The 18,025-nt window shown below is 32.1% G+C and overlaps 1 protein-coding gene across 29 annotated transcripts in view; it reads right to left on the minus strand.

The window, feature by feature from the left end:
• Positions 1–18,025, minus strand: part of LOC115455742 (basement membrane-specific heparan sulfate proteoglycan core protein) — a 204,384-nt gene that overhangs the window by 87,087 nt on the left and 99,272 nt on the right. For 2 of the 29 annotated variants that reach the window (XM_037444105.1, XM_037444098.1), the window contains exon 1: positions 12,989–13,088. The exons of 26 other annotated variants lie outside the window; for them this stretch is intronic. The gene's annotated coding sequence lies outside the window, so the exon portion shown is untranslated. Of the gene's footprint in view, positions 1–12,988; positions 13,089–18,025 lie in introns of those variants that run through there. One more of the 29 variants, XM_037444106.1, reaches the window with a different exon arrangement.

The following is an 18,025-nucleotide window of genomic DNA, read 5'->3' on the forward strand; positions in this document are numbered from 1 at the left end:
TAAGTGAATGACAGAATAGATATTGCATAGTTTTTATTTACTTACAACGAGACATCAAAGGAATTGTCACTTTTAATTAAATTAGTTAAAATATGTATTGCGTCTTAATTAAAAATATGCTATTTACAAATGTCAAATGAACTAAATTAAATTAGGCTATTGTATTTGGCGTACTGTAAAATCCTATGGATACGACTGAGACCTGCAGCTCGGGTATTTGCAGCTTGCAGTTCGTCTTGTAACTGAAAAATACGCAATATCGCTTGTGGTTGCCGCGGACCACGTCTTGTCTTCGACTTTTACGTTTAAGGTCTTCAAATATTTCGTAGTAAAATCTTGATAAAAAATGCATTAAGTGGAATCTACAAATCAATTTAATGCGATTGAATGAATAGCAAAACATGTAAATGATGCTACCGCATTATGACATTTCGGTGGTTAGAAATATGTCCATTGCGGCCCTTTTATTTGAAAGCCGATATTTATTTCACTAAGGACATGCTTTGCGTGTTTGCCTCCTGTATTTTTCAGGTATTTGCTACAATTGATAAGCGGAAGCTTTAATCGAATAAAATTATTAAATAAATTATTCAGTACTAAATACCAGACAGTAAAATAACAACTTTTATTATGCACTTTTTGTCGTACATAAGAGAAAATATTTTTTACTATACCCATATGAGAGTTATTGAGGAAACTGAATATTGATTTACTGCGCCATTTTATAGAATTGTATTATGTCATAATATTAGTTTAGTTATAGAACAACAATAGTATATAATCTACTTAATTCAACTGATAATTCTATATGACTGCGCCTGTAACTTGTGCTAAAGACCGCCGTGATAAAAGGGCAACACTTTATGCAAATCAGCGTTGCATCACGCATACCTTTGTATTTGCGACCTTGCCGCTAATACCTTAGTATATTTTTAAACTTAGCATAATTGACAAATGATATATAGCATTTGAATTGTCTTGACGTTATGCATAGCGAATTTCTTGCCGTAATGTTAGTAATGATTAAGGCGCGATTGCAGTCGACACTATAATATTAGCATCAGTCCGATATTGCAAGAATATTTTATATGGTTATTTTGCCATCATAAAAAAACGGACGTTTGTACATACAATTTTATACGTAGAAAATAAGTTTTAGAATCGTCTTTTTACCAATAATTATTAATATGTAATTAACAGAAATTAAAAAAAGGCATAAAATAGTCGTTATTTATTATAACACTAATATAACCACTTGGGCCTAATTTACATTCTGTGCTATAAATTACATTACATTTAAATAAATCTTATAATTTTGTGTGGCATCTCTCGTATTTTTTAGATTATTGGCCACTTTTAAGATATGTAATTGTATTTTCTTATTTAATTATTTACTCAAAGGAGTGTTCTCTTATTAAATATATCAAGGATTCTGAAAAACCTATAAAAGGACTATCTAATCACAGACGTATGAAGAGAAGTATCTAATTGATTGTCATGAAACCTACCTTTGATAATATTATAACTGAGACAACCGTCAGTGTGAATTATTTAGATATGTTCTAAAAATATTAATTATTACACACACATTCACGTTTGCTAAATTAGATTAGTATTAAATAAAAAAATATATTAATAAATAAAATACGATATTCCTAGGATACGCATTTTGGCATGTCGCAGAAGTAAGAGCCCTAATGCAAATTTGCACTTTCAGTAGTTAACCTTGATGTTCCGTATTAATGTTTTAGTTAATTCTTATTATAGCCGACTTATTAAACGAACGCAGTAACATACTAAGATACAAATCACGTCGACTTATTCAAACCAAGTTGAGCGGTGCGCCTCTCAATTGAAGTTAAAGTGACGGGTATTGAGGCACTTTACGAAGTTCGAATCCCGTGCGTTGTCGACACCCTTTTGTTTTGTCGTTTGAAACAGTAGACGGTAGACACTAATAAAGTTTGGCCAAGAGGCACCGTTCATTGTTTGTGGGCACTGCGCTTTAGAATTTATTAAGATGAATGAATGAGTTTTCAAGAATTGCGGAAAAACGGTGCAATTTAACTTAGCCGATTACCACTAAATATATGAAGTCAAATATTATTACATTAATTTCATTCTTCGGGATAAACTATTAGGTTAAATTTTAATGTTAAAAAAGTATTAAAAATACAAGATAATCTATGAGTTGGGAGAGGAATAAAATACGGCGTATAGTTAAATTATATAAAATTAGTATATATATGAAAAATGCAAGATATACAAAATGGAAAATTGTTCAACACAATAATAGGAAATAATATATGGCATTGCCCAATTCCAATTTACTAAATTAATAGGCATATTATCGCGCTGCTTTACTTACAATATTAGCATCAGCAGAATAAAAAACCAATAATAGATAGATATTATAGAATATCCATTTTTCATTATGATAATCAATCACTTAACATATCTATACATATAATATGACATTATATAAATCAAACAATCAACAAATCAACGCCTACTTACCGCTCATTAGTCATTGGCTTAAGATCGATTAAATACTAAATCCCAAACAATATGCGGTCAAGAACTGGAATGACATAAGTAATCGTTAGGTTTTGAAATGGACTTACATTCTACCTATTAGGGGAAATGAAGTTATTGAAACTGCAGTGAATATTTCAATGATTTCGTAATTGCAGCCATAATTTAAATTTTGGAAATGATTAAACTCGTTCACGTATACGACGTGTCTAGAAAGACACGAACATCCATATAAACTATTTGTTCAAAATCAGAACTAAAATGGCAATTAAAACCTCATTGTGATAATAACCTATTTATTCACTTGAATAAGAAATAATTTGACAGAGCCAGTTAGGGAAATAAAATATTTACTTATTTGACTTATATTTTTTATTCAAATTTGGGATTACACTTATACTCGCGTTTTTATATTATGAGCACCACTCCGTCCAACCACAAGCATCAATATTGACACTATACTAAATCTGTTTGAATGGATGACAGTTCAATTCAGTTGATCATAGTAAATGTTCAGAACGCCAAATCTAGTACTTAGTATATACATATATTGATAACTTAACATATATTTTTTTTGTCTTAAATAATTTTATTGTGGACTGTAGATAAAGTTGTTCAATTTCATCTATAAATTAAAATGATTTAAACTAAAACCAGACACGTCTAAACAAAAGGAAAACATAATTCATCGCACAACTCGTGGGAAGTTTTATGTTTTGATATACATAATCGTAAATTAACAATCGAGATAGCGTACAGTCGTCAAAGCAAAAATAGCCTCCAATCTAAGAATCGGATAAAGTCATCAAACGAAGCGCTAAGTACACATTTGTGATTAAAAACAGTGAACGGATGTAGCTATGCGTGTGTCTAATTACCATACCTTATTTCTTCCTTGCACTCGTGTAAGTAATGTCGGTACAGTATGATTGTAAGGTATTAATGTAAGATTGTAGGTTCATGGTCCAATTTTTGTAAAAAGTGTTTCGAGCCATTTAATTAAAAAAAAAATACCGAATCTGACATTGTACAACATTAGTTGAGTTTTAATATTACTATCCAACAAAGTATTGAATAATGACATAAACTAGTTTTTAAATTTAAAATAATCTTTTTGTTTTTAACAAATACTATACGCATACGTAAGAATATTTACCATACAATTAAATAAAAGCAACGGTAACTTTACCCAGTTAAGGAAATGACCGAAGTTGTCAACTTAAAACCGGAGAGGTGACGTTTTAAACTAATTTGGTTGTGAATTTCGCCACACGTTATTTTTGTCCCATATTAGAGTCCAGCCACATTACTGTACAAATTTAAAGTCGACTTTGTAGATGTAAAATACACGGATAAGGAAGAGTTGTTTATTAGCACTGTTTTAAATAGTATTAATTTAAGATTTTAGAATGCAATCTGCATCTATATAATACAAATATTTGTCGCCACATTAGGCCTTCCAATGGCAGCTATTATTAGTATGTAGTATTTTTTTGTATCATATTCAACTATATCATTGTTCTTGTAATGTGTATGATGCGGTTTATGAAGAGTAAGATAAATATTTGTATGTAGGTACTGCCCATCGTTTCTCATAGTATTATGCTTGCGTATTTGAAAAAAAAAATGATTTTTCCATATATTTATCTAGTTTAACTAGCAATTTTAATGACTAATGTTAAATTTTTATTAGGCACCGACTCCAAAATAGGTAACCAGTATTATATAGGTAATATTGAATTATATTTTGGTTTTTGGAGGCGGTATAATTTTTTGTAAATAAGATTTTATTTTTTGCTTTTTTGTGTTAGTAAAATCAGTATGTGTTGAAGACATTATAGTTAACGACATCATTTTAAGATTTTCCTGATGTATCTCCGAAGTGAAGGGTCCAACAACAATTGAATTTATATGCGACCACACGAGAAACCAGCTTTCGAATATACAAAGAATTATAAAAATCGCTTCACCCAGTCAAAAGTTCTGAGGTAACAAACTCCTCTTTTTTTTGCCGTGAATTAAAAATATTACTGATGCACTAAGAGCACCCAATAAAATCAATACAGATTATTTAAAATTGCAAATATTACTTTCGAAAACGTTTCAATTGGATGAAACGGCGTAATTAAATTAAAAATATATTTGGAACGATTGGATTTATTCGATTTGTAAAACCTCTTCATTGATCCTTGATGTTCCGTGTTTTAATATTTATTGCATTTCTGTAACGTTAATCTTACAAATTAGTGCAAGTGCTCCTGTAAATATTTTTTTAATATCATAAAAAATATTACACCAGGCAAAGCCTGTCTGCTTATTAAGATTGACAAATATTTATTTCTTGGGTGGAATTTTTTGGTAATAGCAATAAATTTTCATAAAAAATATGTTTTTTATGCTGCGTTGGAGGCTTTTATTTCACCTACAGATATTGGCTATATAAAGCACAAGGTTTTTAAATCCATCTAAACTGATAGTAATACGTAATGTAATAATTACCAACCATAATGTAATTTACAATACACATAATATGCAAATTCAAATTTCTCTTTGTTGTGACGAAAATAAAATTGCATTGGGATACATTTGTGTTTACCATTCTGAATTAGGTAAGGTTAAGTGTATTAAATGGCCGTCAAAGCATGATCTTAACTAAACTGTGCCAAAAGAATAACCCACGCCACTGTTCTTAACAAAATCTAACCAAACTAGTTTGAACACCTGGCTTGTTTAAAGTAAAATATAATCCCACCGCATTAGTTTCAGTAGTGAGATACCGAGAAACATTGTCAGGATGAATATTGGATCACAAGACCTGATTCAGATTTCATATTATATTATTTTCAAGGTATGCAGGTAAATGCGCTAATATTTTGAGATATATCTTTTGTTTCTTCTTATTCAACTTTTAGGCGTCGCAAAACGTTGTTAACAGCATACTGCTGTGTGAAATTAAGAGCCTATGCAATACTTAATTTTTGGTAGGCAATTTTAATACTTCTCAATGTTCATTGTAACCGTAGTATGTTTCCTAATGACTAGTGTAACAGTTTTTTATAATTATTTATTTATATTGCGCATAATTATTTGTTTATTTTGCGCAGTTAGTTGTTTAGCGTCAGACCAAAACTTTAAACGAGTGGCAGTGCGCTCCGTGCGCAATTATGGTTCAGATTCAGTAGCTTTAAAGCAGCTAGTGTGATCCGTGACAAAACAAAAATACAACTATCAATATCTACCTATCTCCATAGAAATTATTTTAACTACTTTTGTAGGTGTCATTCATTTTGTTGTGTAAATTTAACTAACATTGTAATTTACAAAAGGAATGCTTGCACTAATTTAAGAATATCTTTTTGAAACGGATATTTAAGGACTTTGGATCGAATTAATTATTTTAAGATGTGTTGTGTCCGAATCTTAATAAGGCATAGTTCACCATGTCAATAGGCAGATAAGATTATTTATACAATGCCAAGTGACCTGCAAATGTGTTTATCTGACACTTGGGCTTGTAGAGCTCGCCGGCCAGTCGCGCACCGATAGTAATGTGTGTCATTACACGGAGATCTTGAAAAACATTCATTAATGAACCATGTCGTCCCGATGATAAAATCTAATTTACGTTTGGGGTATATGACTGGTACAGTCTGCCACAAAAGTACCTGAACAAATTCAAATTTTTAAAACGCCTATAAACTTTTGTCTGCGTAACAACAATTGTTTTCTCTTCATTGAAATAAACTTCAGACGGTTTACTTTAATTCAGGTAAAGAAAAATGAATTTTCCGATTGAAGATAATTTATCAGTTTTGAATGTTTTCAGTTACTTTTGTTACTAACTGTACACAAACTTCCAATACGTTTCTAGTACAACTAACTCTCTTTTAATAACTAAATAATATAAACTTCTAACATTACATATGTAAAACATTAGTAATTGTGTACGCACGGTACGCAAAAGAAACTGTCGTCCCTTTAATTTCAACACCGTTATCACTTAGATCGAATGTCTTACGAGATAAGTACGATAGCGGATCATGTTACTTTACATGACTGCCATAACAAACACCTCATTCACACATCAAAGCTTATTTAAACTGTTTGTGTGCAAAATAACATTGCTGCGGCTTTGAAGACATCGTTTCGTAAAATAAACCCGGCTCCTTTGTGGGCTGCGTAATATATGAACTAGAGTTTTATTTCAATGTCTAAGGAATTGTGTTCGCCGAGACGTGTTCTAAACGGTTCAAATTATCGCGTTCCATTTTCAATTTTGAATTTAAATTGTTTTTTTTTTTTAGTTTCTAATATATTCGTTGTTCAATGTCTATCCTTAACAAACAACATGAAAATAAAATACAGGGTCTCCGGCCAAGCAATGAAGGCAGCTTAAAATTTTTGGTACAATAATGTTTGTAAAAAATTTAATATTCCAGTAAAACTAACAAATAGTTAATAATATTAACTAGGAAAGGAGTACAATAAATTTTACTTTAATCTCCTCCCCATTACATTGAAATTCCCACGACATGAAAAATAGTATAGTATGTATAATAATTACTATATTATCTAACAATGGAAGCTTCGGGAAAAATAACCGGAATAAAAGTCAACTCGCTCCTGTAGCAATAGAAAATAAATATTCTTGTTTTTAACTATTACTTCAATATTATACAATTCTGCAAAATAAGTCACACTCCCATTTTTAAGGCATGGAGATATTGATGATTCCTAATTTTGAAGAAATTGCTTCTTAAGTTAATAAACTTAGGACTTATAATTGTCTGAGAAATAGTAAATTAAATTCATTTATTGATTACGAAGATCTTATGACAATTTAGTACAATAAGTAGAAAAAGAGAACCATGAAACATGAATAATAAGCATGGATCGACATAATATTTGTAATTTAATACGCTAGCTAATAAAGAACTTATTTGATGTTAGATTTCAATAGATATTTTTTTATTATTAGTGTAACCAAATGAAACTGGAAAAATTTAAAACTCGGGAATCATCAAACATTAAAAAGAAAACAAAATCACATGGTATTTTATAATATTTACGATTTGGTTCATATTCATGAATGATATTTTAGAAAATTGCTCCTCCTCGACAAAAGCTATCCGGTTATTGCATTCAAATCCTAAGCCCAGATTAATTATATTCCCAACAAAGCAAGGTGTCGCTCAGCAGTGAATTGAACAGGGTTGTTAACCTGAGTTTAATACCGTTAACCGCTGCAGGCTACATGCTCTCGCAAGGACTAAAGAAGGCTTATTGTACGGCCCACGCGCCTCGTGTATTGTACACGAACACAGCTACATTCGATAGAATACTTTAATGGCATTCCAAATTTAAAATAATTTAGAATCAAATTCATTTTAAATGTTTTATTTTGTACGTGATCATTTTTGTCAATTTCATGCTCTTCCCTTCTGAATTTAGTAAGCAATGGCGGTAAAAGCGAAAATATACACGCGATTTATATAAATTACCATTATTGATTTAATTTGAAAAATAACTCTGCCAATGGCAAATGATTTGAATAGTTTTAAATTATTGGTTAAAAAAATACTATTATATTTTAAATCAATCAATTTCTTACACATTTTTAACTAATAACGTTTTAGCTTGGAGATATAAAGTGGACGAAATATCGTGGAATAAGTAAATACTATAGAATATCGTTACAAATAAAATCATGTTTTTAGAAGTAATTAAAAAAATAATGGGTTGTGAAATAGATATAAGATATAAATAATTAATCACATAAATCTCCTTTGCCCACACAATTATGGAAGAATTGAATCAGAACTAATAATATGTGAAACTAGTAATCTATAGCGATTATTAATGAATAACAACTGGCACACTCAAAAATATTTTCAGAGTTTGAACCAAGCTTCATAAGAAAACTAGTGAACCAAATAAAATTCAGACAGATTAACAAAATATTTTTTATAGTCTCTATTGTCTGAGATGCATTCAGACGGATATTGTTTTTTATTAAAATGAGAAGATAAGTAAATTAGACTTTATTTTGACGCAACCGTATTTTAGTGATACTGGTTCGGTTATGCGGAAAGTTATCAGGAAATTGTATAAAAGAGACTGGAAATGTATCATTTTCTCAAATCTTTGTCTTAATAGTGTCCCAATTGATACTGTAAATTTGATCCTACTAAAATAAACATGTGAGAGGAGATGTATGCATGTTTGTTAGAAATGAACGCGAATGAAGTTTGAAGCATAAGGAGACCCATCGGAATTCAAATAATCTTTTATCAAAATTGTTTTTAGTAAGGTCTTTTATTGCGGTGAAAAATTATACTGGAACCGTGATATCTACGTGTGGCTAGTTGATATTAAAAATCACCTTTACTTCAACCATCATAAGATTGCAATTGCCCATTGTTCAATAACGGATTCCAATCGAAGCCGGGCGTTTCACAGTAGACGCTGTTGACCGTTGTCGCTATAAAATGCTTTTAAATACTTGATACCGAATAATTACTTCCAATATTATTTTTGTTATTTCCTTTCGTTCAATGTTCGCTAAATGGATAATCATTTCGTAGAATTTTAAAAAGTAATTAAATTACATTATGAGTGTAATTTCAAACTACAACGCTGTATGTTGGTTATGACGTCAGCAAAAAACATGTTCACTTTATTTTCATACCTAAAGCAATAAGTATAAATATTGGAGTCGAAAATAACCCAAATAGGCTTTAAAACAACTCAATGTTATCATTCATCATCGTATTCTTGCAGCCGTTTAATATGGAAGGTTTCTTCTAAGAAATATTCGATGACTGATTGTATTTTGAGGGTCATTAAAACAAACAAAACTTCGATATAGGCAAAGTGTGGTTTATTTTCTATATAATAGAGGTCAAAATTCAAGTTCAAGTTCAATTATGAGTTGGGAATGTTTTTATAAAATAATAAGTTTGTTTAACTTGAATGTGGATAAGCAGTTCAATAAGATCGTGCTCTATATAACGATATCTATTAATTATAAAAATGTTATCACCAATTAAAGTCAAAAGTGCAATATAATACGCAAAGTTATTAAACACTCCAGAAATTTTCATATATTTATGTGATTACATGAACGTATTAGGTTTGTTATTACGTCCAAAAAATCTATACCTAGTGAGCATCAAACAAAACAACGTGTTGCAAGTCAATAAGCGTGCCTCCGACCAATACGGGTGGACGTTAAGTGCAATTAAAGTTTGGGAATGGATGAGCCTGTAAACTAATTACCAATCTGTTGAGCAATGTTAAACTAATTATATAACATCCTGCCACGCGTCAGGTTATTGAGGAACTATAGGAATGGGGTTAAAATACCTCGATTTAGATCTACAAAACTCGCTCCAGTTGATTCCGTGCTTATTCTGCGACGGTTGATCGCTACATGAGGCTTTAATGCCAGAATATATTGGCACCGATTTAATTCGGTGGTCATATCAATTTTATATTATCTACTTCATGTTGTTCGCAACTTAACCCGAGAGAAAAGTTTACTACTTTAATTTAAGATATTATATTTCTCGTATCATGAAAAGCTTAAATGATACCAAGTTTTTTTTTATTTTGATTACTAATAGCTACTCTATCAAAAGTCTAATTCTGCCTGAGTTACTAAAGTAAAAACTACAATTGAATGAAACAATTATAATTCGTGAGATCGTTGCGGCATAAATTCGGGTCTGATGAAATCATTTTGCACCTCGCCAATTAACAATGGATACTTGAATTGATACTGTAATTAGCCTCAATATATCGACTGCGTTGGCTGTATAAACAAATATGTATATAAATATAATAATATCAGTATTTTAATATTATCCTACTGTCGGGCACGAGTCTCCTCTTATACTGAGAGGGATAAGGCTTTAGTCCATCATGCTGGCCTAGTGCAGATTGATAGACTTCATGCATCCTCAAAATGCCTACAGAACTTTTCAGGTGAGTAGGTTTTCTAACGATGTTTTTCTTCACCGTTAAAGCAAACGATAATTCACAAAGTTTACACACATCATTTTAGAAAAGCCAGAGATGTTTGCCCCTGCCTTTTGAACCTGCGGCCATTCGTCTCGGCAGGCCGTTCCACAACCAACTAAGCTATCGCGGCTATATTATAATGAAAATATATTAGTTATACTAATACAATATAAGTTTTTTAATGTTGTATTGATATTATTGTATTTAAACTACTGAAGATTTTCCCAAACCACATAAAATTAATAGTAAATTCCACTAAATGTCTAATACTCCTTACATATATTAATAGTGCAATACTTTGTGTGCATATGCAGTCAAAAGTTATATGTACAATAGGATTTAAAATATTGATCTTAATTTGAAAAAGGAATCAAATTAAAATATATACATACATTTTCAATTAATATAAACAACATACTAAAAATTTCAAAATATTAACTCTTATTACCGATTAAAAGGCTATATTTTAAGTATACGCTTTTCTTGTCATATATTGTGTTGGTAAAGGTAAATTTAATATAGAACCCAAGACCATAATTATTTACGGTTTTTTTTAATATGTTAGTGCAGTTACTCTCTTAGTATAGAAGTAAGTGTGACAATAAGCACTTGTCAGGTTTTATTTCGTCTTATTTTACGCGGCCGTTCCACATTTTTAAATATGTACTTAAAACGTTATTCGAGTAAGCTATAACCTACTCCTATTTTTATTTAGAAAATAAAATATAAGTTTTAAATTTGTGTAAAATATGAATTATACTGATTAATTGTACTGAAAATATTAATAATTCCTTTCTCTACATATCGTAGGATTCGTCAATCAGATATGTACTCTATGAGTAACAGTAACAATTGATAGATAAAAATAGGTAACAATTTACTTAATGATTAACGTAATAGTCTCGTTTAAATTAATTTTTGTCATTGTCACTTTAGCACGAGTTATTTAAAAATCAACTCAGTATTTTCATTTTAAAATAATATCATAGGGATTTCTCGAAATTGTAACAGGGACTTCATTAATAATTAGATTATAAAATATGAACTGGAATAATATGCAGTTTTAACTTTGTCCGATGTTAACTGAAACGCAGATTATTTTTTACTAGCAATGGCTTCTAGGAGTAAGTATATTGAGACTGTATCGTGCATTTTACCGTTTGACAAAAATATTTTTCTCAATAACGCTCAGAGGTTGTTTGTGCTAACAATTTTAAATAGTTTGGTAATTTTAACGAAGCAAGATGTTTTTAAAACTTTTATAACCGACGAAAATTCCCAGCATTAACAACACGTTTTATTCCTCCCTCTATGTCATACATTGTAATTGGACGAACAGGTTTAATTGTAATTTATTTTATTAATTAGCCATTCTTGAAGTATTATTTAGCCAATTTCTCGAAGATGTATATGTTTTTTTTTAATATTTAGTTCTTCGTACGTGATACTGTAATTCGTACAGAGAGTAGCTCTATATTGCCTTAATATATACTCTTCTTAGGCCTTAGTAAATTATTTTAAAGGATAGTAATTAGCCCATAAAAGGTAAATATAATCTGACAATAGTACTAAAAATCGATAAAGTTCGGACTTGATAAGTTTTAAGCGGTAACTATTAAAGAAGTTTTAATAATTGTATTTAAATTAATAAATTAAAATACAAAATTTAGGGGTTAACAATAACGTATTAGCTTATGGACGATTGTGCATAATTATACACATGAAGTCCCAAATAGCAACTGAAGTAAAAAATAATTCGAATTTTGGAAAACATACAATATGCTTAAGACTCCTGATTTTGACGATTACAAAACGTTTTTATAAATGCATAATAATACTGATGAATTTTTTAAAACAATTTTAGGATATTATTGAAGATTAATTTTATTACTTACTTATTTTATATGTATATGTGAACCAACGTTATTAGTAATACTGACTATAGGTTTTAATAGATTATAGTAAGAGTTTTATTATTTTTGCCTAACATTTATTCAATCATCGAAACAATAACAGGGTAAGTTATTAAAGAATATGTTATATCTTAAAACTATTTAGTTTATTTCGTAATTTCATAAATTACAAAGGTAGTTTAAAATGAAAATATGAGGATATAAATGACGTACCTACCACTAATAATTTGAAACATGCATTTGTAGTTTTAAATAGGACAGCAAGACGTAATGTCCCAGACACACGTATCCTAGGCTGTAAAACTCAGATAAATTGATTTAACTTTTGTTTGCATTGATAACGCTGCGACCAAAAATATGCACAAAATAAAAATATATTTCTTTTAAAACTGCGCAAACCGATGCCAATATTGGAGTTTTAAACTAATCTAACGCCCAAGAAAACTTATACATCGAGCACTGATTGGTGTTACCGACGTTTCTGTGTGGGACTTGAAAAATAGTGGCACGTAACTTACGGTATCTTGGCGCGCGGAGTCGAGCGTGCAACGCGCGGTACGGACGCTGAGCGACTGGCGAGTGCGGAGTGCCAAGTGCCGACTGGCTGCTTCAGAGAAACTCTATTACAGCCGATGACACCATCAAACCCGGTTACAGAATTTACACAACGATTCAGCATTGTTTTTCAGTGCCCAAATCATGTTCATGATTCAAATTACAAATGGTCAGAATATATTCTGTGGGCCTTCCGTGTCATTTGATTAAGCTTTTTAATATCTTAATAGGTAGATTAAGTTGCCGGGCGCTTTGAGAATATTTTTTTATGTGTTTCGATTTAGCAAGGATTGCTTTCTATTTTTCTGCGGACTTTACATTTATTTAACTAAGTACATTTTTTATTTTAATTCTAGTCCCATTTATAATATAATAGTTCAGTAAACAGACTGATTTAACTCTAATTTATGATTTATTATATATCAACTCTATCATATATTATATATTAGAGTAGCAGCGATACGTTTGGAGAGTCTATTTTCGTTGTTAAAATGCAATAAATGCTGGTTAATACATGCATTTTTAATCATTCTAGATTACAGAAGCTGCAAATAAAGAAATATATACTGGTTGTAAATAAATCGTAGGTACCATTATGACCTGACATTCCCTACTAAAAATACATTAATAATTATAAAACTTCATTGCAGAGTGAAATTGTTAACATACATACATACATAACATCACGCATTTATCCCCGAAGGGGTATGCAGAGGCGCAACTAGGGCACCCACTTTTCGCCAAGTATGTTCCGTCCCATGATGTGATAGGGGGCGAGCCTATCGCCATATCGGGCACAAATTCCAGACTCCGGGCTGATACTGAGCAGAAAAACCCAAATATCACTTTGCCCGACCCGGGATTCGAACCCAGGACCTCAGAGCGCTATTGTACCGGACATGCAATACAACTACGCCACCGAGGCAGTCAAATTGTTAAATTGTTAACAAATGATAATAATGAAATTGAAGGTGAAACAATGAAATCACGGAAAAAGAACTGTGAAAATACAGTAGTATAATTTGATACCAAGTCATACGTTTGATATGTAGTGCCAACTATCAAGGCAAGAATGCAATATCTTAAGTCTCAAATGATGTAACTAGACTGTCGTAGATGTCAGCGTCAAAGCAACCTAGAGTTTCAAAGGAAGCTTCTAGCGAAGGTAAAATTATAAAAGATAGTACGAATTGACATGCAACATAACATAAATATTAAATTTCATATTTCATTATTTCTAGTAGTTTGAAAATTCTGTGGTCACCATACATTAAGTAATTATAAAACTTATAGTAAGTTAAATGAACAAAATTTACATCGTATGAACTACGGCACAGATCTTCAAACATTTAACGACAGGCATGGAGCGTTAACTGAGAAATTTTTAAGGGCATAAGTTAACTCTAGGCGAAGATTTATCACACGACCTGCGATCAAGTTTCGAGCGCCTTTTTCGTTTCCAATAAATGTGTGCACCAAACCTTAACCATTATATCTATCACTTTCACTCTAATGTAAATGAAAAGTGCAGATATATATGGAAATTCGTGGAAAGTGAGGAACAAGTTCACTCCGTATCAGACGGTGATCGCCCACCGCTTTTGTTTAAAGAGTATACTCACCGCATTGCTTTAAACTCTGCTAAATGGTGCTAGATTTGTCACTTGAACTTGTTTACTCGACTATTGTTCGATATTTTTTTATAGGTTTTGATAAATTTTATTTAGGTTTTGATTAGGCAGTGGCGCAACTGGTGTACCCAATTTTCGCCATGTGTATTCCGTCCCATGATGTGATAGGGCCTATCGCCATATTAGCACAAATTCTAGTCTCCGGGCTGATACTAAATAGAATAACCCAATATCACTTTCGACCTGGGGATCGAACCCGAGACCTCAGTTCTGTAATCGTATCATAAATACATCATATAGTTGGGTAGGGTTCTCAACAAGATGGAAGAGAATGTCTACGTGTGAAAGCCCACTGATACTTATCAAGTGTAAAATAAAAATATAATAAAATATCACAAATGATTTGTTACTTAATTTATAAAATATTCTATGTTAGTACTCCATGCAGCCAAGCACAAATAGCACCGTGCTACCGCGTGAGAGTCTAACACATATTCTCAGTAAACGGATTACATTTGAACTGAAGTGTTAAGGGTAACTCCCAATTAAGAGCAGGTTCGTACCGCCACGTGGCGTCGTAAGGATTCTCACTTTCAAAGGCGTGTAACCGCAGCTGTGTCCACTGTTCTGTAACCTAAGATAAGCTGTCTTATCTAGATTTATGATATATTTCTACATTAATATATCCGTAAATATTATGATTCTTATTTTTTTAGCAATAAAATAAAGACTCGTAGTTCATTCAGTTATGTTTTGAGTGAAGGACTTTCAATATTGCTTAGTATTATTGGTTTGTAATAAGTTCGCGGGACTTCGGATGTATTAGTTCTGCCTCTACTTACCCCTTTAGAGATACAGCGGCGATGATATGTAATATAAGGCATATTGTATACTCCATTACTACAATCATTCATTGTATCCACTTGTAAACGAAGACATACGATGTTCAGGATTGGTATTTCGCGGCGATGTTCTCATGTAAACATACGACCTAATTTCAACTCCACCCGGACGTGATACAGTGCCATTTCGTTTCCCTGAAGGAGTTGTTAGCGGCACTGACCGAGAAGGCACGTCGATTAATGTTACTTAGACTGTGATCTTGAGGTGGCCACCGAGATAGGGTTACACATTTTATTACTTAGAAGGCTATGTTTCAACTGGAAGTGGTGATGTTCATATTTATTTTCGCGATAAGTGGCGTAGTTTTTGTTTGGGGGTTTTAATGCTTTGCTCAGGAAAAATAAGCAAAAAAGCTTTTCAACGGTTTAAACTTGTCACAGGGCATATTTTAATGAACGTCTCTTGTTTAATGAACTTAGTTCCTACTACATATTGTACATGATTGTATTTTGCGGATTTTAGAAAACAGGAAAACAGATATCGTTTCCATTACATCGTCTTTCTCTATTCAGTATTCATCGTCATTTGTCGCACTACCAAGGAAGTCTTTTAGTTCTAGAAAAGGCCGATTATAAATTATCACGGTATAGTAAGGTGATTCTAATGCATCAGATAGTAAGTTCAATGCCGTCCAAAATAACGGCCAAGCGACATAATTTTTTGTGATCTACTCTGTGAAAATCGTTCAGGATGAGGAGCGCGTTGACTCAGCACTTTGTAATGCAGATATCTAGATGGTGTTTCTACTGACTATCTGCGGTTGGATCATTTACTATCGGACGAGTGGCGCTCGCCAAGTGGTTCGAGACTTATAAAGCTTTCCCTGGCACCATTAATCTCTTCAGATATATGTATTAACAACATAATATTCAGTTTGAACGGCAGGTTAAAATGCTTCACACTTCACAAGTACAAGGCCAATGTAAGTAACCTGGAAATAATCATGTCAATTTGACGTGGGAGTTGTATTTGCGACGGAATATGAGAGCTGTATATATGTTGGAATATTGTAAGATAATACATTGAATAGTAGCTTTTTCATCTGTGATAATATGTTTAATATTGAATGAACAGAAATTGCCATTTTTACCTATATACAAGACACCACGTACATTTTATCACCGACAATTTATGCGTCCCGTTATAGCAATTGAATTAATCAACGATGAACCACAATCTCCATTTTCGGCATTAAAACTTTAATGTTTTCAATATAATTTGTGGACTATTGTACTCGCTTGATCTGCACGGACTGGCTCACTGGCGTATTGTAGACTGGCTCACTGGTGTATTGTACCGCGTTACAGTTTCTGCGCCTCCCCCGACTGTGAATCACTTACTTTGAATTACACAGGACAACCTCATGGCCGGATGCAAATTCCTCATGGAACTGGAGCAGTATTGGCTGATCCCGGAACTGACCCCCTTGCGGGACTTAGTATGGCTGTTTTTACACCCTGTACGCTGGTTTGCAACCCGGACGGATACGAATCCTACTACCACGAAATGTGTCACTCAATTAGCACTATCCAGGGGTCACGTGCCGGGAAACTAGAGTAACTACGGATGCAAGTGACGTTAAACCTAAATTCACGTCATGAAACCTATACAATTTTATAATACATGCAGTTATACAATCAATCTCAATAAACTAGTTCAGATTCATCATATTGAGCAGACAGTGCCATACTAGACATTGAAAAGCAATATATGTCAATATGGCAAAGTTAAAGGTGTAATAAAATTCATATTGACTACCCAGATTGAATTTAATCTCTATAATATTTATGATACAATAATCTTATTACAAAAAAGCGGCGATAGCCTAGTTGGGTGTCGAACAGACTGCAGGTTCAAATCCCAAAGTCACACACCTCTGACTTTTCTAAAATTGTGTGTATTCATTGTGAATTGTCACTTGCTTTAACGGTGAAGGTAAACATCCTAATTAATTGATCTAGTCCCTCTCAGCAGTAGAGGAGATCCGTGCCCAGCAGTGGTATAGTATATAATACTGGGCTGAAATTATTATAATCTTATTGCAATACAACAAAGGTAGTAGTCCCGGAAAGATAATAATTATAAATTTGCAATGACATAGCCTTAACACAGGAATACCGCAATAAGTGCAGGTAATGAAATGAAAGTGTTAATATACTAAATTATGCACTTCAAGCATGGTGATTTGATTTCGTATGCATTTACCTTCGAGAAAAAATTAGGTACTTAATTTGTCATTGGCCAACCTTAATAAACCAAACCTTAATAAACCAAGCCAAACCAAATAAATATTATCAACCAATTCGACTTCGTGCCAAAATAAAACCTCATCATTTCTAGTGGCTGCCAACGAATACGGCCTTCTGTCCAGTTGAACCAATAACATTATATTAAAATTAAAGGGTCAATTTGTTCAATTTAAATCATTTTAATTCATTTACAAAATGTTGCCGGTTTATGGAACTA

The sequence above is a fragment of the Manduca sexta genome, chromosome 27, assembly GCF_014839805.1.
Source record: "Manduca sexta isolate Smith_Timp_Sample1 chromosome 27, JHU_Msex_v1.0, whole genome shotgun sequence".
NCBI lineage: Eukaryota > Metazoa > Arthropoda > Insecta > Lepidoptera > Sphingidae > Manduca > Manduca sexta.